The sequence below is a fragment of the Stomoxys calcitrans genome, chromosome 1, assembly GCF_963082655.1.
Source record: "Stomoxys calcitrans chromosome 1, idStoCalc2.1, whole genome shotgun sequence".
Lineage (NCBI taxonomy): Eukaryota > Metazoa > Arthropoda > Insecta > Diptera > Muscidae > Stomoxys > Stomoxys calcitrans.
Window position 1 is genome coordinate 67,967,635 of NC_081552.1, and position 25,645 is coordinate 67,993,279.

The following is a 25,645-nucleotide window of genomic DNA, read 5'->3' on the forward strand; positions in this document are numbered from 1 at the left end:
GGCCAAAGAGATATCCCCAGGAATTGTAAAGCGGACGAGCTTGCGAGACTAGGAACTACATTACATACTCCATGGAAACTGGAATCTGTGGGTATGCCTCTAGCGACATGTAACCTATGTTTTCAGAACCAGGCTCGAAGGACAATAAATGATGGGTAGTCATAAAGATGGGGCTGTGAGCATTCCACAACTATGTGGCCTAATCTAGACTTGAAGAGGTCCACCTCTTTGCTGTCGCTGTCTAGAACAGACGTCTCAGTCATTGTGTACATCATGGCAGGTCACTGTCTAATCGGAAAACATGCTGACAGACTGAAGGTTGCAATCAACGACTTTTGCAGAAGCTGTGAGGACATCGAAGAAGAAGAGACTATAGAACACCTCTCTCTTTGTGTGTGTCCGGGACTAGCAGTCAGAAGGAGTTCGACTGTAGGTTCTTATTTTTTTGAGAGGATGTGAATATTCGCAAGTTGTTTGGCTTTTTTAAGCGATCTGGATGGTTCAACGATAAGAACTAGAAAGCATCTTCCTTCCTCTGTTCCTGTGATATCACAGGACGAAAGCGTCTAAGTGAGTCTGATGGCAGACTGCCACCTTAACCTAGCCTTACCTAACCTTCTTCACTAAATACATGTTGATCCGAAACACCTGAAGGGCAATGGTACCCTCGACATTGCCTGCCTAGTCTGGGGAATCCGCTGGCATGATAAACTGCAACCACCAAACAAGTCAACCCGAAACCCCTAGCAGAAAACTGCAACAACACCAAGCCAACAAGCAAAGCATTTTGTGGGATCCACTGACACAGCAATCTCCCAACAAATGACCGACACTCAACATCAAGCAGTGAACAGCGATAGCCGCAAAGAATGCAATTAGGTTAAGCTAAAATTGCCAATAGGCTAGCTCTTAATGAGGAATTCAATAAAGAAGTTCGGCCTAGTGCTGAACTAAAAAGAATCAACTGCCAAAAACCACAGCAATATGCGATAGGGTCACAAGTAGAAACAAGGTCTTCAAGTCACTTGCCGCCAGCACTTGGGGTGCTAATAAAGAAATCTTGTTGACCCCGTACAAAGCAATTGGCCGGTCTGTGGACAGTTATGCAGCGCCAGTGTGGTCTCGTCAGCTAAGTGACACGAAGTGTTTCCTCAGTTCTTATGCGAACCACCGACATCAGGAGACAAAGATCATACCCGTGCGCAGTCACAACCACATGCTGTCTTAGCAATACCTTCTGGGCTGTTATCGCAGAGACAATCCAAATCATCATCTTTGTGTTAGGTTTCCAACTATCAGCAGCCTCAAGTTGGATCTTGCAAGAACTAGAGCGAGAGGTTCAGCGCCATAATCAAGAAGCTCTAGATCAAGCAGCACATCAAGCGGTTCTAGACAACATTCATGCAGATCCGGTAGCAGATGCGGTGAATACCTACCGGGTGAATGTGGTCCTTGGAGAACGACCGCGACCCATCGCACCTGAGGAAATTGATATCCTCGGCAAACCAGAGTAGTTCTGTCTAAATTAGGATCTGGCAATTGAAGCCGACTCAACTTCTATATAGCAAGGATTGATACCAACATGCAGGATATGTGTCCCGATTGTGACCAGGGAGCACACGTCACCTGTTTACCTGCTCAGCCAGACCCACTCGACTCAGACCCAAATGCCTCTGGACACACCCCACCTTAGCCGCAGAGTTCCTGGATCTGGATATTCCACAGAACCAGGCATACGAAAGAAAGAACACAACACACTGCTACATAAACTTTTGATCTACTAAACCGATTTTCATGATTCATGGCTCTGAAGAAAAAACTTAGCGAGGGAAGTAATACAATGTTCGGCGATTGCCAATTGAAAAAATCGTCTGTACAATTCACTACGATATCTCTATGGCCTAGAGTAGTTGAATATTGTATTGTTTGGCCATTTTGTTGAGATTAAAAATAAATGGGACAATTTTTCAGAAATATTAACGTGTAATATATAACATTTTCCACAATCTATACCTTTATTAAAAAAATACTTTACTTCTGACAACTCTGCGCACCAACAATAACAAGAGCACGAAAACTTAGAATGTATGCCAAATTGTAGGATTCGTTATCGAGGCGGCAGCAAACACTCCCAAAAATATGCAACAACAAATCGTTGACCTTTTGCTTGCTTCTTTCACTCGCTAGGTCTGTCGTAATGTCTAAACAATATCGAATGTCGAGTATGGTGTATGGCGGGCACTAACGATGTTAGCAGCAGTGGCAGCAACAACAACAATGTCTTTATTACTATGTATTGTATGTGTATGAATGAGGTGGGTAATGGTTTGTTTTCCAATGTGGTGTATAGGGGAGGCTATTGTTATTGTTATTTTTACTGTTTTTGTTCTTATAGTGTGTGGTTATTGTTAATATTGGTGTTAGGCTTTTTGGTTTGGTTTGGGTAAAGTTTATTGTTTGGGTTCTCTTTTTTTAATGTTTTTGTTATTGTTGTTGTATTTCAGGCGCTATTGTATTATTGTCGATATAAGTGGTGTTGATGCCAATGTTGCTGTTGATGTTCATGTTTTATTGCCATAAATAGGACTAACGGAAAACAACAATAATAAAAACAATACAGCACCATTAAATCATAGCATATTGTTATTGGCGTCTCACATTACCAAATGCTAACTTCAATATGGAGGGGTTCAAAGGAAAGTTTAGACAAAATAGAACAAGATAAGTTACAAACACCTTAAAAAAAAAAACAAAACAAAACTAAGGAAGCAAACGTTTTCAGACAAGATTTAGAAATATAAAGTCTTGTAATAGAGAAACAGGGTGGACTAAAAAAGGACGCTCGGAAGAAGTTGCTGAATAAGTCGGTTGTTGGGCTGCTCTACACAAGAAAAACAATTCTTAAGTACTATTGACATCATGAGCTATATGTTTAACGCTTTGGCTAACTCCCTAATGGCCCCTCGTATAGCCACCATTCGTTGCCGCAATTCCATTTGACCCTGCATTTCCTACCTGACAAAATATAAAATATTTACTGCCGCCTATTTAAGAATATGCTTTAGGAAATCATTTAAATAATTAATTCTTAATTCCAACAATCAAACAATTTATGATCGCCAAAAATCTTAATCAGCCGAAAAGGTAAAAACACAATCACTTAAAACGAATTCTTAATGAGTTACAACTCAGGAAGGAATATAATTTAGAAATCCAATGAAATTGCCTAAAATTCGGAAATTACAAAATAAATAAACAATTTATGTTGTAAAGGAATTAATGGAAGCAAGGCAAGGGTGAGTAAATAATATTTTTTAAGACTTGTGATTTTCAAGAAGAAATAAAATGCAAATATTTTAATATTATGGCAAAGAATTTAAGAAAGAATTTTTTTAAGGGACAATGGTTTTGTCACTGGCCAAATAAAATCTTGCCGAGGCACTCAATTTTTAAACACCTTTGCCAACATGTTTCTCACCTGGGGGGCTTAGCCAACCCCAGAAAATCTGTAGCCCCTCAGAAATGTCATCAAAACTTATATCGTTAAATTGATAAGTTAATGGCACACATCGCACAGCCACCAAATTGTAGCATTGCTCCCACTCTATGTTTGGTCTGCCCATGCTCTGCGATTCAAAGTGTGAGAGCAGTGCAAATACCGAGTGCAGAGTTAGTCTCACACCGGCTTATTCGTATTGCTTGGCTTGGTGTTTTGTTATGACTTCCAACAACTGTGCTTAGTGTGGCGCAAATCGGTTCATAAACTGATATAGCTGCCATATTAACCGATCTGGGATCTAGACTTCTTGAGCGTCTAGAGGGCGCAGTTATTATCCAATTTGGCTGAAATTTTAATTTTAGAAAAAAAAATATATAGACTAAACGAATGTGTTAATAACTAAAATAAATAAAAACATATATTACAGAATGAAAAGATAAGCAAAAAAAATAATAAATACATACATAAATAATAAATAAACAAAGAAATAGCTAAATAAACAAAATTTAAATTAATAAATACGTAAATAAATAAATAAAAACTTTAATAAATAAATAATGTAGCACATACCTACTAAAACATTCGTTGTATATTTTAAGTAATTTTAAGTAAAATCTTGAAAATGTTGCATAGAAAATAAAAAAAAAAAAAAACAGAAAAACAAAATGTAAATTTATACAATACTAACTGAACCGGGCCCTCTCCGCTACGCCTTCTTTTACTTTATATGAAACAAAATTATCCTTTGAATATTTATTTTCGACAATTAAAGAGTTTTTCGTGAAATACCATGCTACGAATATAGTATATGCATAGCGCATGACTAACAGTATAACAATATAAGTGCCTTTATCTGAATACCATATGATCTATATTGGACTACGAATTCGATCGGAGGATTTAGGGTCATTTAAGCTTGGATGTTAGATGTACTCCCTTTTTGAAAGACTTTATTTCAGCCCGATATTTTCATGATGTCCGATTAAGCGGTGTTTTTGGGGGTGAGGCGGTCCCCCAAGCACTTGGCCCTGAAAAAATATCAGCATCGTGCTTTTCTCTCAAATACCATTTATTTAAACCCTATATTGCCATTGGCGAGGCGTCCCCCAAATACTTGACGCCAAAATTGGTTATCAAATTAGTTTTCTAATCTCATAAACCTTTCATTTGAGCCACATATTGCCAAGATCGGTAAATTTTTACCCTTTAGGGGGTGTTTTTTGGGAAGGGGCGACTTGGCGACAGTGACTTGGCGTTGAAAATATACATCACATTCGTGTTCTACTTTAAAATACCTCTTATTTGAGCCCCATACTGCTAGCTCAACAAATACTTACTATTTGGGTGGTATTATGGGGGCGGGGTGGCCCCATAGACACTTTTTCCTGAATATTGATATCAGATTTGTGCTTTACTTCCAAAGACCTTTTATTTGAGCCCCGTATTGCTACGGTCGTAAATTTATCCTCTTTGGGGGATGTTTTTGGGGAGGGGCGGCCCCCAAACACTTAGGGATATCAGATTCATATTTTACACTCAAATACCTTTTATTTAACCCCATATTGGCATGGTCAATATATAAGACCTGTTTGGAAGTGTTTTGGGAAAGGGGTGGGACATTTGAGACCCATATTGTCCTGATCGGTAAACTTTTATTTATGGTTGGTACTTTTGGGGTAAGGGGGAGGGTCCGCCTCCCTTTTAGATATCAAAAAATTATATAGCCTATGCTTCCTTCCAACATACACAATCTGTGAAAATTTCAAGGTAATCGGTACAGCCGTTTTTGAGTCTATACGGAACAAACAAACAAAAACAAATTCATTTTTATACCCTCCACCATAGGATGGGGGGTATACTAATTTTGTCATTCTGTTTGTAACTACTCGAAATATTCATCTGAGACCCCATAAAGTATATATATTCTTGATCGTCGTGATATTTTATGTCGATCTAGCCATGTCCGTCCGTCCGTCCGTCCGTCCGTCTGTCTGTCGAAAGCACGCTAACTTCCGAAGGAGTAAAGCTAGCCGCTTGAAATTTTGCACAAATACTTCTTATTAGTGTAGGTCGGTTGGTATTGTAAATGGGCCATATCGGTCCATGTTTTGATATAGCTGTCATATAAACCGATCTTGGGTCTTGACTTCTTGAGCCTCTACAGTGCGCAATTCTTATCCGATTTGAATGAATTTTGGCACGACGTGTTTTGTTATGATATCCAACAACTGTGCCAAGTATGGTTCAAATCGGTTTATAACCTGATATAGCTGACATATAAACCGATCTGGGGTCTTGACTTCTTGAGCCTCTAGAGTGCGCAATTCTTATCCGATTTGAATGAATTTTGGCACGACGTGTTTTGTTATGATATCTAACAACTGTGCCAAATATGGTTCAAATCGGTCCATAACCTGATATAGCTGTCATATAAACCGATCTTGGGTCTTGACTTCTTGAGCCTCTAGAGGGCGCAATTCTAATCCGATTTGAATGAATTTTTGCACGACGTGTTTTGATATGATATCTAACAACTGTGCCAAGTGTGGTTCAAATCGGTTCATAACCTGATATAGCTGTCATATAAACCGATCTGGGATCTTGACTTCTTGAGCCTGTAGAGGTCGCAATTATTATCCGATTTGCCCGAAATTTTGTACGACGGATTCTCTTATGACCATCAACATACGTATTTATTATGGTCTGAATCGGTCTATAGCCCGATACAGCTCCCATATAAATCGATCTCTCTATTTTACTTCTTGAGCCCCCAAAGGGCGCAATTCTTATTCGAATTGGCTGATATTTTACACAGGTCTCCAACATATGATTTAATTGTGGTCCAAATCGGACCATATCTTGATATCGCTCTAATAGCAGAGCAAATCTTTTCTTATATCCTGTTTTGCCTAAGAAGAGATGCCGGGAAAAGAATTCGACAAATGCGAAACTTATATACGATTTTGGGGTCAATTCTGAGGGGGGGCCGCCCCACACCAAAACCATCCCCAAATGGACATATTTACAAATTATGACAATATGGGTAAATAATTAAAGCATTTTAGAGTAGAGTGATGCTTGAAAAAAAATGCACACCAAGTGCCGGGGGCCCGTCCCACCACCAAAAAACCGCCCAAAAATTACGAGGTTACCCATTGGGGCAATATGGGTATCAAATTAAAGGTAATTGGAGGCAGAGTACGAACCTCCTAAAAAACCCCAACCCAAAATGACCAAGGACATGTATATCGCGACAATACCGTCCTTTAACCGCCAAAAAGATGAAAGCGCCAAAATCAAAACTTTACAAGAGAAGGTTTTTGTGTAAAAATGTATCACTTCTTTGGCTAATGGATATAGTGGCAAAAAAATGTTGTGCATTTAAATAAAGATAAGGGGATTTTTGGCACTTACACCTTTTTCGCTGTCAATGACTTCGTTTTAAGTAATTTGGAGGTAAGTGCAATTAATACCATTGATTGAAAGTGTGCTGCAAGTCTCAATTTAAATCCGATTTTAATGCAATTTGGAATGCAAAATGCAATGCAATTTCGTTCATATTCGACCATATTTGGATATAGCTGTCGTATAGACCGATGTCCCGATTAAGGGTCTGAAGCTCATAAAAGCCGCATTTATTATCCGATTCATCTGAATTTTGAAACCGTGAATTGTATAAAGTCTCGTGACATCCGGATCGTATACGGTCCACATCAGACCATATTTGGAAACAGCTGCCGTATAGACCGATCTCCCAATATATGGTATTGGGTCCAATTTCGCTGAAATTTAGAACAGAGATTTGTGTTAGGGTCCTCAACATACTTTTAAACTATGGTTCAGATCAAACTTTTTTTTTAAAGCTGCCGTAAAGACCGATCCGCGATTAAAGGTAGTAAAAATGGGCCCAAATTGTACTTAATATCCGATATGAACGAAATGTGAAACTGTGAGTTGTTTTTGGACCTCAAAACCGTTGCCCGATATAGTCTAGATCGGAACGCAATATGATATAGATGTATAAATGTATAAAGATTTCTCGAATAAAATTCTTGCGTTATAAATATTGCTTTTTTCGAATTTAAGCCTGGACGATCTTAACGTGTTTTACTTACTTATAATAGGGGATTTGAAGCGGACTGAAGTGGCCGAAACTGGGCCGTTCCGCTCCATTTGTCCCAAATAAATCAAATCCCTAATATTCTCCCAAAGTCGTTTAATTTACATCCTATATTTTCCAATCTCTCTCTGGGTCTCCCCAAGTTTGTATATGACCTTCGTACTTTACTTCCAAACGCCATTTATTTGCGTCCCATGTTGTCCTGGATGACCAATATGGGTTAATTGGTGACCAATTCCAATATTGTCCCGGTCGGCCAATATTTCCCTTTGGCGGTTTGCTCGAGGGTGGGACGCCCCTCAGATACTTATCCCTACTTTTAAACAACCGATTTGTACTCTACCTCCACATATAAAACGTTTCATTATGATGACTTAATATGTTTGATGCACTTGTGTCTGGCGAAAATAATGAAAGTGCCCTTCGCTGTCACGGAATTTGTGTAACAAAATTCAAATGACACTTACATTAAAATTGTTTTTGTTTTTCGACACAAAATTTGAACAGAAGGCGGAAACAGTCGTCAGTTGTCGATTCCTATTTAAAACTCAAAATCCCAAAATTCAGCACTTACATCATTTTGTCGGTAAGGGGACGATATGGTACACGAAGAAAAAGTCATTGATAAATATCTGAGGACAGAAACCCCAAGGGTACACGTTGGTTTACCGGGACCCAAAGCCATAGTGAGAGTAGAACAAGAACTTGATATCCAAATTTAGGACAAAATTCTGGCGACTGCACATACTAAGTTCTTTATTTTCATGACTGTAAGACTTCATAAACATGCAGTTTCATACACATGCAATTTTCTTTTACACTTATTACTTTCATATTTGTAACTCCTTTACAAATGCCCCTTAAACTTTATTACTTTTGACAATATTTTGATGAATTAGCACATTCCCAACATACAAATGTGTTTGTGTTGTCATAATTTCTAAATATATAATGTTGTGTTGTTTCACAGGAAATATGTTTTGACAGATGGTGTGCGTGTGTGTTTTACTTAGCCGAATACTCATTATAACTGAGGGAGGAGAAGCAAAACAAACTTCGAACTTGGAATGGGAAAGTTTACATACCCGTACAAACGTCAACCAACAGGGAGATAGTTGTGCAATGCAATGAAATGGATTTTAAACAGACATATAAATGCGGGTAGACACTGCTTAAAATGGGCCAGGACTCTGATGTTAAAAGGATGGCGAAAAAAGATCAGCTATGTTGAAAGTGAATGTGTGGGCGTGCTTGTTTGTTTTTCTTGCGAAAAACGTGACATGCGTCACAAGAGACATACAACAAAGCAAAAAGATTTTGTTTTTGTAGCCGGCACAAGGCCAAGGACCTGGTGATTTTTTTGGAACATTACCAAAAAGAATTTTTCCGGTGCAGTTGCGTTAGAGAAACAAAAAATATATGTATGCAAATTTTCAATTGTGAAAAGTTGAAAGTGTTGGTGTTTTGTGATGAATTAATATGGCCAACAAATTTCTGCCGGTTTTTTTAAATATCCAATTCCTTTTAATCTCATTTCAATTTCTCTTTTTGTCAAAATATTTATAAAATTTCAATCATGACTGACATCATTTAAATTCTTGTAGCATTTTTATTTTCCATTGTGGGTGTGTTTGTGTGGAAAATTCCTCCAATTATTATGTTTGCACACTTGGCTGAAATTAACAGCTTTCGCATGTACGACGGCATAACCATGATTACACCCCAGTTACGACAAACGCTGTTTCAGTCCCTGCTAGGTATGCTATACATTTTCATTTTCTTTACCTTTTTTCGTCATTATTGAGGACATACAAGAGTAATTGTGTGCGAAAAACTTTAAGGCTGAATTGCATCCATTGTTTGGAGTGTATATGTACTCGTTTTTTTTTGTTGTGTACGAGTACATCGTTTTTGTTAATACAATATGGGTGTTTTATGGGAATGCTTTAACCGGTTATATCGTTACAGTATCGTTTTTTCGAATAAAAGTTGAAAGAAATGCGAAGGTAGTTAGTGAAGGATTCTTGCCGCTTATATATAAAATTATTTTATATAATGTGAGCAGAAATTATAAGAATTAGTTGCTGAGGTGGCCAGAGTGCACATTTTTAAGTTTGGGTTTGATAGGTTAGATATTAGCAATCAGACTTACTTATTGTTATTAATGTTCCATGTTCCTCCTTGAGGGTTAGAGGACTTTGGAGACATGTATTCTGATTTCTCTCTTATTCTGTATGTAATTCGTAGTTACATATCATCTATCTTGCTAAAAATCTCACATCTATCGCTTTCCCTTTTCGTTGAAGTTTGTCAGAACTTTTGTTATTAGGGGCAATATGACTATGCTCGATAATTAGTGAAGCAATCAGACTAAATTAGACATTTCAGTCATTATTGATATCACAAGAACAGGTGAAGAAATATGCCTTTTAGTTCCTACCATCGAACCAGCCAGATTACTTAAAAAGCCCAATAACTACGAAAGTTCACAAAGAAATACGCGGATAAAAATAATTTTGAAAAACAATAACTTTTATCCAAAAACGAAGACGAAATTTGTTAATTTTCTTGCAACAATTTATTTTGAATCTCAGCGACCGGAAGCACAAATTTGTTGTTGAAAGGCACTCTTTGCAAGCCAACATATAACAACAACAATATATCCATAAGCAAGGGAAAAAACCCTTTAACCAACCACCACATGTGCTTCGCTGCATAGCCTCGGTGTGGTGAAGTTTTTGTATTTTCATTGTTTGGGTCGCGCTCTCGGGTTTTTTCCGCCGCGTGATTTGAGCTTATAATCTCATGTTTGGTAGGCAAGACTTCCGACATCATTTTATTTGGATGAAATAACTGTATAAGTGTCTCTAATAACTCTATTAGTGTCTCTGTCAAATTGAATTTAAAACAAGTAAAAGCGTGCTAAGTTCGGCCGGGCCAAATCTTGGGAACCCACCACCATGGATTCTGCTAAAAATTTATACAAAATAAATTTAGTTGAAAGGCATAATTTTATTCTTCATACCAAACTTCTGTCAAACCAGCAATAATAATAGGAACCGAACTAGAAGGAACGATAGACCGGTTAACATAGGAGCTATATTATAGACTAATTTGTACCGTATTTGACACAGTTGTTGGAAGTTGTAACAGAACACCGCATGAAAAATTTCAGCCAAATTGGACAAAAATTGCGGCTTGTAAGGACTCAAGAAGTCAAATCGGGAGATCGGTTTTTATGGGAACTATATCAGATTATAGACCGATTTGTACTTTGCTTAGTACAGTTGTTGAAAGACGTAAAAAAACACTACATGCTCAAATTCAGTGATTTCAAAAGACGGACGGACATGGCTAGATCGACTCAGATCAATTGGGACGATGAAGAATATGTATACTTGTATATTGGATTAATATACATCCATCATATGGTTGTGGGTATAAAAATTTTAAAAACCACTTTTAAAAATTTTTTTTTGATAATGAAATACAATATTTTTCTTTGTCGAATTTCTCTAAGATAAGTTTAAAGAAAAATAAAAAAAAAAATTTGACCGGCCAGGGGATTGAAACCTGGGTTCACAAGCACTTAATGGCATCGGAATCTTGCGTGCTACATAATAGTATGTTTAGTTTTACAACTAACTCAACAAAAGAAATTTGTTGAAAATCCAATTATTTTGTCTGTCAAGTCTCTACAAACCTACTTCAACAAACAAAGTCTTCAATTCAATGCTAAATTTCGTTGAGAATTAAAAGTTTCGCATACAAATTTGGTAGTTGGTTTTTTCTTAAAGTTATTTTTTTTTGTATGAGAAACTTAAGCAAAATTTCTTTTTCTTGCCAGTACAGGAAAGAAGCGCAATAGATTATTTTTTCTTCGACGACAGCTTCTGCATAAACTTTTAATTGCGCGCAATTAGTTATTTACCATTGTTTTTTTATCTCGAATAATTAGCTTATATGTTGGCAGAGGAAATGCCCATAAATTCTAATTCCCCTGGAATTTGTAAGTTAGTTTCTAAATTTGTCAACTTAATTTCGCTACGATTACCAGGGACATTGCAGTGGCACGCCAACCAAAAGAATTGAACTTTAAACTATTCAGCCATTTCGTTGAGAGATCGGTTTTTGAATTCAAGTTCGGTCGGGACGAATCTTGTATACCCTTCACCGTGGATCGCATTTGTCAAGTTCTATGCTCGGTATCTCTTTATAATCAAACAAAGGGTGCTATTGGAGCTATATCAGGTTATGGACCGATTTGGACCAGAAGTCATTGTGTAAAGTTTCAGCACAAATGGGATAAGAATGGCGCCCTCTAGATATGGGAGCAGTATAAGGTTATGAACCGATTCGGGCCATACTTGGCTCATTTCATAGTATAACATTTCAGACATCGGATAAGAACTGGGCCTTCCATATGGTTAAGAAGTATAATCGGAGATCGCTTTATATGGGAGCCATATTAAAACATATTAATCCCAACCGACCTTATTTTGCAAAATATTTACCAACAAGATCTATACAAGCGTTTGAATCAATTGTCGAAGCATTTTTGCCACTCTGATTGAGGTATCTCCAAAACATGCATTCTGAACGCATCAACCGTTTATTCAGGTGTCGAAAAACTTTGACCTCTCATCTTATTTTATACGTACGGGAATTAAAAGAAGTCATTCGGTGCCAAGTCGGGACAATACGGCGGATGACTCATCAGATAGATGTTTTGAGTGCTCAAAAATGCAGTTGTATGAGGGGATGTGTGAAAGCTCGCATTGTCGTGGTGAAGAGTGATCCGTCTTCGGCGGTTGGTTTTACTGATTTCTTGGAAGACAACTGGCATACAAATGGTTGTGTACCACTCATAATTGATTGTTCTGCGTTGTTATATTGGTACGATTGAGACATATCCAGTTTTTTCGAAAATAAAATATTCAGAAGTGCTTCGTGCGCAAGCAACTTTTGTTGGATTTGGCTCATCTTGAAACACCGATACAGTCGACTGCTGTTTACTTTCGGGCCCATACGCTTAAATCCACAATTCTTCACCTTTTACGATGTCATAGACGTGTTTCGAAGCACCACGATTGTATTTTTTAGCATTTCTTTCGCCCAATCGACACGAACCTTTTTTTGAGCGATTGACAAATTGCGTGGGATCCAACGCGAAAAATTTTTTTTGACGGTCAAATGTTCACGCAAAATTGTATTGTAAATTGTAAAATGTATGCTGGTCTAAGGTTGTCTCAATCTAATGCCTAAGGTTGCCTCAATCTCAGGATAGGTCACATGACGACCTTGCGATATCAGATGGCGAACAGCATTAATGGTTTTTGGAACAGCAACTGATTTTGGATGATCTTCACGAAATTTGTCTTGGAGTGAACTACGACCACGAAAGTTGTAAAAAATAATCGCACGAAAATGTTCAGGATTTAATAATTCCATTTTTTGGGCGATATTAAACTTTTAAGTTATTGTAAACAACACAAACAGCGCTCGCATGTCAACGCATTCTGTCAAGCTTTACAATAGAGCTGTCAGTTGGCAGATTGCAACACAAGGGTTGTCTAATCCCGAAATATAAAAAGCAACCCTCGTATATAGTTTATGAGGTCTTAGACTAGTATTTCCTTGCGATACAATCGAAATTACGAAGTGCAAATTTGTATCATCATAAATGGTTTTACTGCTTTACACAGTATTCTCCAGCGTGATTTTTTTTTCACTCCGATTGGCAAACTTCCAAAACGTGGTTATTGAACCCTTCAATGGCAATCACTGACGATGAGAATTTTTGACGATGCATTTTAAACCTAATGTGCACGAATAACAAATAAAGTTTATAGCTTAAGTCGCTTGTGTTTAGTTTTTTTAATGCTTATTGTAATTAGAATAATAATTATAATAAATAAAAAAACGTAATAAGTAAAAACGAATTTCGAAGTTCCGACGAGCCGAAATTTGGATATCCAGCACCATGTATTTTTAGTGATCCTATTTTATTAGAACTCTACTATATCCATGTTAATAGCCTAATGTAAGCCAACTTAATCATATTTTGTTTAGGTTCCGATAAGCTTTATACAAATTACAGTTCCAAATTCCAACAAAATCGGGTTATGGCTGTTATGGGCCCAAGACCCAAAGTCGGCAGATCGGTTTATACGGCAACTATATGCAAATATGTTCCGACCTTGACAATATTTGGTTCAGATATCGATAGGCCAAATAAAACTCACTGTCGCGTATGCAGCGAAATCGGGTAATAAATACGCCTGTTATGGGTATAAAACCCTAAATCGTCATATCCGTCTATATGCAATATGTAAATATCACCCGATATACACCATATTCGGGTCTGATATTGAGGCACTAGTGCAACTCACTGTGCCAAATTTCAGCGAAATCGGGCAATAAATACGCTTGTTTTGGGCTTAAGACCCTAAATCGGCAGCTATATGTAAATATGAGGCCACCGTAGCGCAGAGGTTAGCATGTCCGCCAATGATGCTGAACGCCTGGGTTCGAATCCTGGCGAGACCATCACAAAAAAATGTTTAACGGTGGTTTTCCCCTCCACCGTGAGGTACTATGCCAACGTTTGTGAGGTACTATGCCATGTAAAACTTCTCTTCAAAGAGGTGTCGCACTGCGGCACGCCATTCGGACTCGGCTATAAAAAAGGAGGCCCCTTATCATAGAGCTTAAACTTGAATCGGACTGCACTCATTGATATGTGAAAAGTTTCCCCCTGTTCCTTAGTGGAATGTTCATGGGCAAAAATTGCAAATTTGCAATATGCATTGTAAATATGGCCAGGTATGAACCATATTTCCGCTCAATATCTCAAATTTTAAAGACTGTAGCGTGATTACAACTGACGGACATCGTTAAATCGTCTTAAAATTTAACAACGATCCGAAATGAGTATTCTGATGTGTTGCAAGCGGAATGACCAAATGAATATACCCCCTATCCTATAGTGGTGGGTATAAAAATGGTTTTATTGTTTTTCAGCATGCGCTAAAACCAATTGCCGCATTTTTTCCCCTCCGATTGAGGCAGCTCCAAGAAATGATTATTGAACGCTTCAACAGCTTTCTGACGACATCAGAATCATTGACCATGAAATTTTATCTTAATATGCGGGAATAAAATGAGGTCATTGGGTGTAAAGTAGGGCGGATGAGCCATCAATTCGACGTCAAAAAGATACTGGCTTGAGCGGATGAGTGAGAGCTCTATCTTGACTCGGCTTTATCTTGACAGACAGGAAGCCATCTATGTAGTCAACTACGAAATAGAGAACTGTTACTGTGGACCTACCCTAGGTATAGGCGTGTAACCGCGACAGGCGATATATAGGAGTATTCGCTCTGAGATATGCATCTATCAACCTCTATAGGGTTTTTAGCATAAAATGACTATTGTATCACTCCATCGCACAGGTATATATGGCATGTTGATGCCGTAAAAGCCAAAAAACCAGTCTATCTTTCCCCCACTGGTAGTTTGAACAGTAATACGTTATCCAGGCCGAGTGATTTCAAGAGCCGAAACTTTTTATGAACCAAAAAACCAATACAATCTCCGACGAACACATATCCGCGACGCCTTCTTCCTGTGCCACATTGTTCGTTGCGCAACTTACCATCTGTAAAGATGTTCATACCACTGATGGAAAAGTCAGTACTTTAGAACCTTTTTCAGTACTTATTATCTTTTTTTTATTGTAAAAAAAGAAAAGTTCTCACATTACGAAACAAGGCACGATAAAGACACTTGTTAGTCGCTCGAATCATACATATCTGTCCAACTGTCGGATTTGGTTATGAGAATCGAGGCTTCCTTTTATGCCGACTCCGAACGGCGTGCCGCATAGCGACACCACTTGGTATAGACGTTTTAACATGAGAGGATACCTCACAAACGTTGCTAGCATTAGTAAGGGGATAACCCTCGCTGAAAAATTGTATGATGTTCACGCCGGAGCGTTCAGCGTCAAAGGCGGACGGTTGCCTCCATTTACACCTACTGAAAGAAAAAAAAAGTTATGAAGGAAATAATGATTGAATGAATTTTTTGCAGCAAAATGCAACGTTTTGAATTTTTCACAGATTTAAGGTTATGAAGCGAATAACCTTTGGCCAGAAGGGACAATTGCCACAATTTTTTTGATACTCATGGAATTTTGTTCCAACGCTATAAATAAATTGTCACAAATGGTCCCACATATCAAAAATACCGACTAAAATTAAAAAAAAATAAAAATTTTTGTTGTAGCCCAATAACTCGTTACCCGTTTTCAGCATGGTTTCTTGGGGTTTTACGAGCTCAATCTTTAAAAAAAAGAATCAAGCCGATCGGCCCATAAACGATTATTTGGAAAGCAATTTAAAATTTCATATGCTCGCAGAACCAACTTCAAGCCACATGGATCAGACCCTACTTCATGAATACCTCAACATGGACTATGTTAAGTTTCGCGTGTATATCTCTATTCGGTCATATGTTCCAAAATTATTTTAAAGATTTTGGCAACACTGGTTGTCTTCTATCCACCCTTCCAAAGCCTTAAGTCTCATAGTGGTCACCTAGTACTTAATGTGTGTGTGTACGGGTCGGCCATCTTGAGCCACACAAGACGACATTTATGAGGGCAGCCACTTTGCGATTTGGTTATGGAAAATTTCGGGCTGTAGTGGCCATTTGGCTGATGTTCTTTTTTATTATTAATGGCATTCCTTCTTCTTTCATATGAAGTACACATGCGATTCTTTATCTCAAAACATGAAAAGTAACGGGACGAAAGTACAACATGACTGTAAGGTAAGCGGATTGATAGAACGCGTGGGCATTTCAAACGGCAAAATAAGTTATTTCCTTATATCGATTTGCATACTAGCATTCCAATTAGTAACAGCGTGGAGGGATAGCTGGCGCCTTTTGTGGAGAAGTCTAACATGACTCCTCACAAATGTCGTAAGCATTAAAAAGTGAATAACCACCGTCAGAAAAAGTATTTCTGATGTGTTCACTAAGCTAGACGGTGAGTATAATGCCCGTACATAAAAAACTATACGACACGACGGCCTCCAAAACAAGTCTATGTACCAAATTTTGTCGAAGTCAAGTTCAATGCCTTCTTATTCTGGATTTGCCCAACCCTCGTACCTTGTAACATTGAATCCTTGGGCTTCTCCGTGCTTTGGTAGGGTCGAGTACTTTATGAGCATTATAAAGTTTTTTATGACACACCTCAAAGTATGCAAGTGTTTGTATTTCCAATTTTATATAAAGTGAGAATATAGGTAAGAGTGTTTTGGACATATGTTTACTAACAAAATATTCTCCTTTTTTAATTTTGTTTGACAAAAACTGCATAACTTCAGACATTGCAATGTATTATGGGATACGTGAAAGAAGTATTTGTTTTTTGATATTTTCGTATTGTAAATATTGTAATAATCTTTTATTTTTTAAAAGAATTCAAGCGGAGCATAATATTTAATACACTTGCCTGGGGTCTATAAAACTGAGTTAAGTCACGAATGGTGGTCATACGAAATAAATAACCATAAAATTGAGGCATACTTTTGGGTAAGTTTTTTAAGGAGATTTTTTATAGCATTCCTGAGGACTAAAGCTAATGAAAATGATATGAAGAAAAGGAATACACAATCTTTCTAAAAACTTAAACATCTCTGGAATATTGTTTTGTTGGAAAGTTAAAAGTTAAAGCGATGAAAATGATGGAGGAAATATGCTCAAGCATTTGGAGCTGCCAAGAACTCTCCAAGAAAGTGGAGCTTAGTTTAGAATTGAAAAAAAAATCACAGGTTTCTTATTATTGTTTTGGACAGAAGTATTGGTAAACTTGCTGAAAGAAAGATGGACGTATCAAGGTGGGGAATTTATAGAACATCTGATGTGTACCTGATTGAAGATGTTCTACTCTTTGAACAAACAGCCATGCCAGAAATGGCAATTTTTTCCATAAACATCCCATTTCGAAACAAGATTTAGACTTCTCGCAATCATTGACTTCTGCGCGATTCAATTTTTAGCTCAATGATAAGAGTCCTTCTTTCAATGGTAAATGACTGCTTTTGCCAAATCTAGACGTCATATACGGACATGACCACCTAAGCGAAACCGTGACCTCCGCGCAAAAAGGGAAACAATAAATGTTTGATGGAATACTACAGAAAAAGGCAGACTATCAGGCGCTCCTTCTGGCCACTATTTTCACAGCGTGCCTTGGACTTGCAAATACTCTAAAAGCTTGGCAGGAGGCAAGGGCGGTATTCATACATAGACCAATAAGCCTTACGTCTATTCTACTCAATGATAAAAAGAATGACATCCAGGAAACTGCTCAAATACAAACAGCATGCCTTTGTTAAGGAAAGGTCGGTGAAGAATGCCTTGAACGAGGTTGTGCACAAAATAGAAGAATCCTTCGATGCCAAAACGAACACATTGGCGATATGCATTGACATTGATGAGGCTTCTAACAATGTGCGAACCGACACAATGATCCAATTCTTAGACCAGTACCGGGTCCTTAGAGACTGGATAAATCATATGCTTAGAAACATAAATTGTGGGTTCCATAACACAAATATAAGGGAGGAATTGGCACAGGGGCATCTTATCGACATTCCTATGTGTGACCACCATAAATAACCTATTACATATGCTGACTGAGGAGAATTCTTACACGTTTGCTATGCTCGCGATGTTATAATACTTCTAAGAAGTAATGATCCGAATCAGCTATGCAGATGGACCGAAAGGGTCTTGGAGATGGCCTACGACTGGGATAGACCAAGGTGTCTCAATGTTAACCCAGAGAAGACTGAGTTCTGCCAGTTCATGAGGAAGATTTAGGTGGGCCAATTTGAGGCATCACGTTTGCTCAATACGACGATTTCGATATATCTCAAGGTCAAGGTGGTAAGGTTAGGTAAGAATGGCAGTCCTTTACAGACTCACTTAGACAATTTTAAGTCCATTGTGATACCACAGACCCCTTTACTGGCAATCCAAGCACGCTACCAACTCGACTACTGGGCGCCCTTCAAGGTCAGGTGGTGTGTTGTTAATGCGAGGTTGTCGAGTGTGAACATCTTTTCGAAGAGTAAACTGCCAGGACGGTTAGGTCACGAACAGTCGTGGAGTGCAAGTAGTAGTTTAACGGGTTCTCTGAGGAACCGTTACATCGTTTTAGTGCCGGGCCACAGCGGATTAAGGGAGAATGCAAGAACAGAAGATTTGGCAGTGTTAGTTAAGGGCGTGGGCGACGAACTCGTCTAAAACTGTGGAGATCCAGATCTTGAGAAGACGAGGCTATTACTGAAAAGAAGTAACAAGGAGGTCAGTATAGCTGTCGGGACATATAAGACTATGAGCTTGTTTGTGCAAAATAGGCGCGGTAAGTGATATCATGTGTAGGAAATGCTGGGAATATGATGAGACATTGGAGCATTTCCTATGCCATTGCCCGGCTTTCGCGGCTAACAGACAGGCATAGGTACTTAGGTGGGGACAGAATACCAGAGATGAACCAACTTGGGGGCATGGTATCGAAAATAATTTGGGATTTTGTAAGAAGCACGGAATTCCTGACGTAGATTTTCTTTTTCGAGATTACTTTTTAATGTTTATAGTGCATAACAAACCGATTACTGGCCTAGGTGTATGTCCATGGGCGAATTAATATCCCTACCCGCTCTTCAATCTAACCTAACCTTTTCTAAATGTTTGAAAACTATGAGGCTTTTTAAGCAATCTTGTTGGGTCAATGGGAACAACACCGAAAGGTATACTGCAAAGGCACAAGTTACTACACCGAATAACTTAACCTAATTAGAAAATATAAAAAATGTCCTTTATATTACTGAAGCTTATGTTAAGGGTCATACAAACCAAGAATCTTCCAAATTTTATTAAATGTTCAGCCAAACATGTTTCTAATCCTTCTTTAGATTTTCTGTCGTTGTAATTAGAAACAGCTACCGCAAAGCTGAAATTTGACTCATTGTAATTATTTTTTTCTTGTGCATAGAAACAAAAATGAATTGCATACTTTTCCTGCTAAAAGCAGCTCACAATTTTTCTAGGCTAAATCGTTTAAAAGAAAACTCAGTTTTATAGAAGTTTGATCAATAAATGCTCATTTTCTTAGCATACCTTACAACCTAATTTTACAGTTCGTTTAAGTCTTTTTTTTCATTTTATGCCTTTCTAAATTAAGTCAATTAAAAACATTTCCTAATTACCCTCTGTAGGATGGGTAAAGTTACGTGCAACAATATATGTAAGCAAGTGGGTGTCTTTGAGATTCCTAACATGCCTGTGATTTATGGCGGTGAAAACATTAAGTCTCGAGTGCATAGAAAACAGAAGAAAACTCAAGTGAAAAATAAGTAATTTTCTTATTTCGCTTTCCGCATCGACACTGAATGACTAACTGACTGACTGGTGTGGTTTGTTTTCCAATTTTGCTAAAAGAATTTCATTTTCTGCCAACTTCAGGGCAGACAATATTGATGGGAGGTGGCTTTGAAGGTGGATAGACAACTTTGTGGATTTTCATTTAACCAAGAAAACACCTGCTGTCAATTTAAAATTACAAACCACTAAATAAATAGAAGTAGTAGTAGTAGTAGCAGCAGTAGCAGTAGCAGTAAAAAATAGTGAAATCCTAAAAAGAAAAGTTGAAGTCAAACAAAAACAAATATTTAAAAGGCAGACACACACCTCCAAAAGTTCTGTGTCTGTATTTAGGTTTTGCGTCATAGCGCACCAAAGCATGCTATGGCAAAAACAAACAATTTGTTCAAGGTTTTTGTGGTAGCCACTTTTCTTGCCCCAATCCCCTAACACACAGAGCAACCCATAAACAAAAATCAACAAATCTGTTGAGGGATAAAACAAACAAATTTCACATATATTCTCTTTCAAGAATTAGCTCCCCTCTCTCGTTTGCTTCTGTTACAGGTATTTCTGTTTTCCCCAAATAGAAAAAAAGCAAAACTAACTGCATATGTAGTGGCTCTTGAAAAGTTTATACAAAAAGTGTGGCATATTTTTAGGTAAAGGAGTCTGCTTTCAACCAGTTTTTTTTATACAATTTGTCTTCTCTGTCTGTCTACTTACCTATGCAAAGTATATTGACTTTTATTTGATTTGGAGAAAATGTTTGTTTGATTTTTTTTCTGACGAAATTTTCTTGGTTTTTTTTGTGGAATTTTCTTTTTTTGTTGGTTTTTGATGTTTTGCTTTCTTTGAGTTTTTACGTTTTGTTGGTTGCTTCACATATCACAAGTTTTTGATTACTTAACATTCGTGATGGGTTTTTAGAGTAACGTTGATGTTGTTGAGAAATATAAGTACAGTGCTGTGGAATGATTTTTCAGTCAAAAATCTTGTTTGTTTTTGAAAAATGGAAAATTGAGCCGCTTTAAAACGTTGAGACGTATAATAAATACCTGAAAATATAGAAAGAGGAAAGAATGCTTTTTTAGACTATGAAATGATGAAATACATATGCTGATAAGATAAAAATCTGCTGGAAAATATGGATTTTGTGTCTGTTTTCGTTTGCAAGAAAAGTGCTTTCAAATATCGACTTATGTTAAGTCGGCCCTGCTCATCGGTATGTCTGTCAGTCATGTTATATATAAAAATCTCTTTGTGTTTGTTTGTTTGTGTGTTCTTTATAGACTCAGAAACGGCAGAACCGATTTTCTTGCAATTTTCACTGATAGTGCATAATGATGCCGTGGTTAAAATAGGCTACTACATTATTTGATATCTGAAGCGGGAGCGGGCCCTCCCCCTTACTATTATTTTCAAAAATGACAGATCTCAGAGATGGGTGGTGCGATTTAAGCGAAAATTTATGTGCTCTCTTATAGTAACCTACAAACAAAAATTTAGTACCTAACTTTCGGATGGGGTACCTAGGTTGGGCGCCCCACCCCAAAACCTACCATATATATATATACACCAATCACGACAATATGGGAATCTTATGAAAGGTATTTAAAATTAGAAAACGTATCTGATATCCAATTGTCGGACCAAGTGGGGTTGTCCCCCAACACCAAAACTCTCCGAAATCGAACATATATACCGACCATGGGACTCAAATAAAAGGTATTTGCGAGTAAAATACGAATCTGATATTCAAATGTGGGACAAAGTTTCTGGGGGTCCACCCCTTCCCCAAAACACCCCCCAAACAGGACTAATTTACTGATAATGGCAATATGGGGCTCACATAAAAAGGGATTTCAGTGTAGAATACGAATCTGATATCCAAATGTTGGACCAAGTAGTTGGGGGGCCACCCCTCCACAAAAACACACCCCAAACGGGACAAATGTAAAACCATAGCAATATGGGGCCCAAATTAAAAGCATTTGGGAGTAAAGCACGAATCTGATATCAATATTAGGGAAAAAGTGTTTATGGGCCACCCCACCCCCATAACACCACCCAAATAAGAAGTATTTGCAGACTATTGCAATATGAGGCTCAAAAAAGAGGTATTTTAGAGTAGAGTTTAGTAGTTTAGAGTAAGTCACACCTCCCATACCGGTCATATTTGCCGACTATAAAAAAATGGAGCCCAAATGAAGGGTATTTGGAAGTAGACCATAAATCTGATATCAACATTCGGGACCAACTGTCTAGGGGACGTCCCACCATAACAACCCCCAAGGACGTATGGTAGTGGTGACCAACACCACTACAATTTGGGTCTTCAAGACAGTGGAGCTCGATATTCATAGTTTTTAGCCCAAACCAGACATATTTGCTTGATTTTTTTAATAAGGAGTTTAATTGAATGGTATTTGAGATTAGAAAACGAATTTTACATCAAATTTTGAGGCCAATGGCAATATGGGGTTCAAATATATGAGAATAGAGCACGTTGCGAATATATTTTCATGGTTAAACACCCCTAAATCGGGCATATTTACCGACCATGTCAATGTCGGGCTTAAATAAAAAGAATTGGTGGTAGAGCAAGACTTGATACCCACTTTCGGGACCAATTTTCTGGGGGTCTACCCGTTTCCCAAAATAACCTACAAAAACAGCAATTTTTTACTGACCATCGCAATATGGGGCTCAAATAAAGGTATTTGGAAGTAGAATACGAATTTGATATCCAAATGTAGGACCATTTATTTAGGGCATCACCCCTTCCCCAAAACACCCCCCAATGGGTAAACATTTTTCGACCATGCCAATATGTGGCTTAAATGAAAGCTATTTGAGATTAGAAAAGTAATTTGATAACCAATTTTGGGGTGATGTGTTTGGGGGACGCCTCATTGTGTAAACCCCCTTAAACCAATGACAATATGGGGTTTAAATAAATGGTATTTGAGAGAAGAGCACTATGCTGATATTTTTTCAGGGTCAAGTGTCTGGGGGACCACCTCACCCCCCAAAACACTCTAAATCAGACGCAGCGCAGCGGAGCGGGCCCTGTCCAGCTAGTAAATAAAATAATGATGATTTTTTCGAAATTCTCAGTCAATTAAGCGGTATCTGTGGAAGAGGGTAGTGTCTGTTTATATTAGTCTAGAATTTCAGGATGTCAATAGCTGGAAGTCATACGAAGCTTCCTGAGTGACAGAGTACTTTTCTATACATTCACCAATAGTACGGGGAGACATAATGATGTTTATTGCTCCGACTCTAATATACTGCCCAGGCTTAGAACGCAGCAACAAATATTACAAAGATAATATAGGACTTTAATAGGACTTTATATGAAATAATATATTAAAGTAAGTAGGGCGAATCTGCGAATCCCTGCATGTCCCATTGATACTAAGGGATTGCTTTCGACGCAGAGCCCCTTCGGCCGCTCTAATAGTTACATTATTTTTTGAACATCATTGGAGTCAGCTGCACTCGTCTTCGCCGGTAAGGATGAGGACATATGATACTACGTTGAATTTTCACCAGAATTCACTTTAGGAGATAGACGACAAAAATGATGGCACGGCAATGGTTTCCAGATATAATGATGAAAAGAGAGCCAGATGGACCCTCTCCCATACCCCAATTTTCAAAAACGCCAGATCTCAGAGATGCGTGCACCGATTTAAGTGAAATTTTGGTACCCCAAAAACACGAAATTGGTAAAAAATTCATGGGGTCAAATAATCTTGGGGACGCCCCATCCCAAAACCCACCCGAGCGGACATGTGCATGTGCACCGATTGTGACAATATGGGTATCAAATGATAGGTATTTAAGAGTAGAGTACGAATTTGGTATACAAATTTCGGTCTTTAGTTTCGGGGGGTCCCCCAACCCAAAAAAGCCCCAAGAGGACACTTTCACCGCTTTGGGCAAGATGGGTATCAAATGAAAGGTATTTGAGAGTAGAGTACGAACGTGCCATTAAAATGTTACCCTAAGTGTCGGAGGCCTTAACCCCAAAAACACCACCCAATAGGAAACTTTAACCGCTTTGAGTAGTATGGGTATCAAATAAAAGGCATTTAAAAGTAGAATACAAATCTGAGACAAAAAATTATTTTTTGGTGTCTGAGGGCCCGATTGGGAAAATATGAGTATCAAATGAAAGCTATTTAAAGGTAGAGTCCAATCCTGATATCAAAATGTATTCCTTGGTGACTGAGGCGCCTCCCCACCCCCCAAAACCCCTCAACAGGACATGTTTACCGATTGGGACAATATGGGTATTAAACGAAAGATATTTGGAAGCTGAGTACACATCTGCTATAAGAATTTGGTCCAAGGTGTCTACGGGACCCCCAAAAACAGGCATAAATGTCCAACGTTAAAAAATGGGTATCGAATGAAAGGTCTTTGGGACTTGACTACGAATCTCGCATGCACAATTAGGACAGAGTCTGGGACCGGCCCACCCACTAAATACCCTTCAATAGGACGTGTAGTTCGATCGGGATAATATTTTAATAAAATGATAGGTTTCGAATCTAATGTTGGTATATGGATTCAAGTATCTGGGTCACGCCTACCGTTCCGCAGGACAGTAGATCGCGACAATAAAAGACTCAAATAAATCGTCGTTCGGTTCTTAGTGTCGGGGGGGGCCGACCCTCTCCTCCTAATAAATGCAACGCCAAACTGTCATGTAGGATGACCGAGAATATATTGTACTCAATAAAAGGACGTGTCAGAGGGCAATCCCCCTCCCCCATTCAACCAAAAAAAGGAATTAAGAATAATATATGAATAATATGAAATAATATATGAAGGCCGATCAGGAAAGAATAGGACAGAAATAAAAGGTCTTTGGTAGTAGAGTACACTTTTCGGATTTTTAAGATGGCACGACCTCCTGCACCAGCGGATCTTTAAGATGGCACGCTGTTCGGACTCAGCTATAAAAAGAGGCCCCTCATTGAGCTTAAAACTTGAATCCGACTGCACTCATTGATATGTGAGAAGTTTGCCCCTCTTCCATAGTGGAATGTTCATAGGCAAAATTTGTTGTTTGTTTGTAAGTACGTGGGTGGCCGCACCACCCTGCATACCCCTTAAACTGGATATATTTGTGGATTATGGCAAAAAGGGGCTCAAATCTGTATCTGTTTCATGGCCAAATGTTTCAGAAACGCCTCACTCATGAACTCCCCCTAAACCACATATATATACCGACTATAGCAATATGTTGCTCCAATGTGATTTTCGGGAGTGGAGTTTGGCTACTCCAATCCACCACAAAATCCAAGAGAATGAAGATCTAACATTCAAACTTTAATGGGTGGACCCTCCCTTAACCCTTTTCCAAAAACGCCAGATCTCAGAGATGGGTGGGATATCTAGGGGGCCGCGCCGTCTCCAAAGCCATCAGCCAAATGAAATATAAACCAACAATAACAATATGGTACTCAAATGAAAGGTATTTGAGACCAGAGCACGAATCTGATATATAAGGATTCAGCTCTCTCTCAAAAACACCCCCATACCGGACATATTTACCGATCATAGCA

General features: G+C 38.3%; 1 protein-coding gene across 1 annotated transcript in view; it reads right to left on the reverse strand.

Moving 5' to 3' along the window:
• LOC106093105 (serine-rich adhesin for platelets) overlaps positions 1-25,645 on the reverse strand; it is a 742,527-nt gene that overhangs the window by 278,271 nt on the left and 438,611 nt on the right. The window contains exon 2 of the mRNA XM_059370838.1: positions 20,790-21,121. The gene's annotated coding sequence lies outside the window, so the exon portion shown is untranslated. The remainder of the gene's footprint in view (positions 1-20,789; positions 21,122-25,645) is intronic.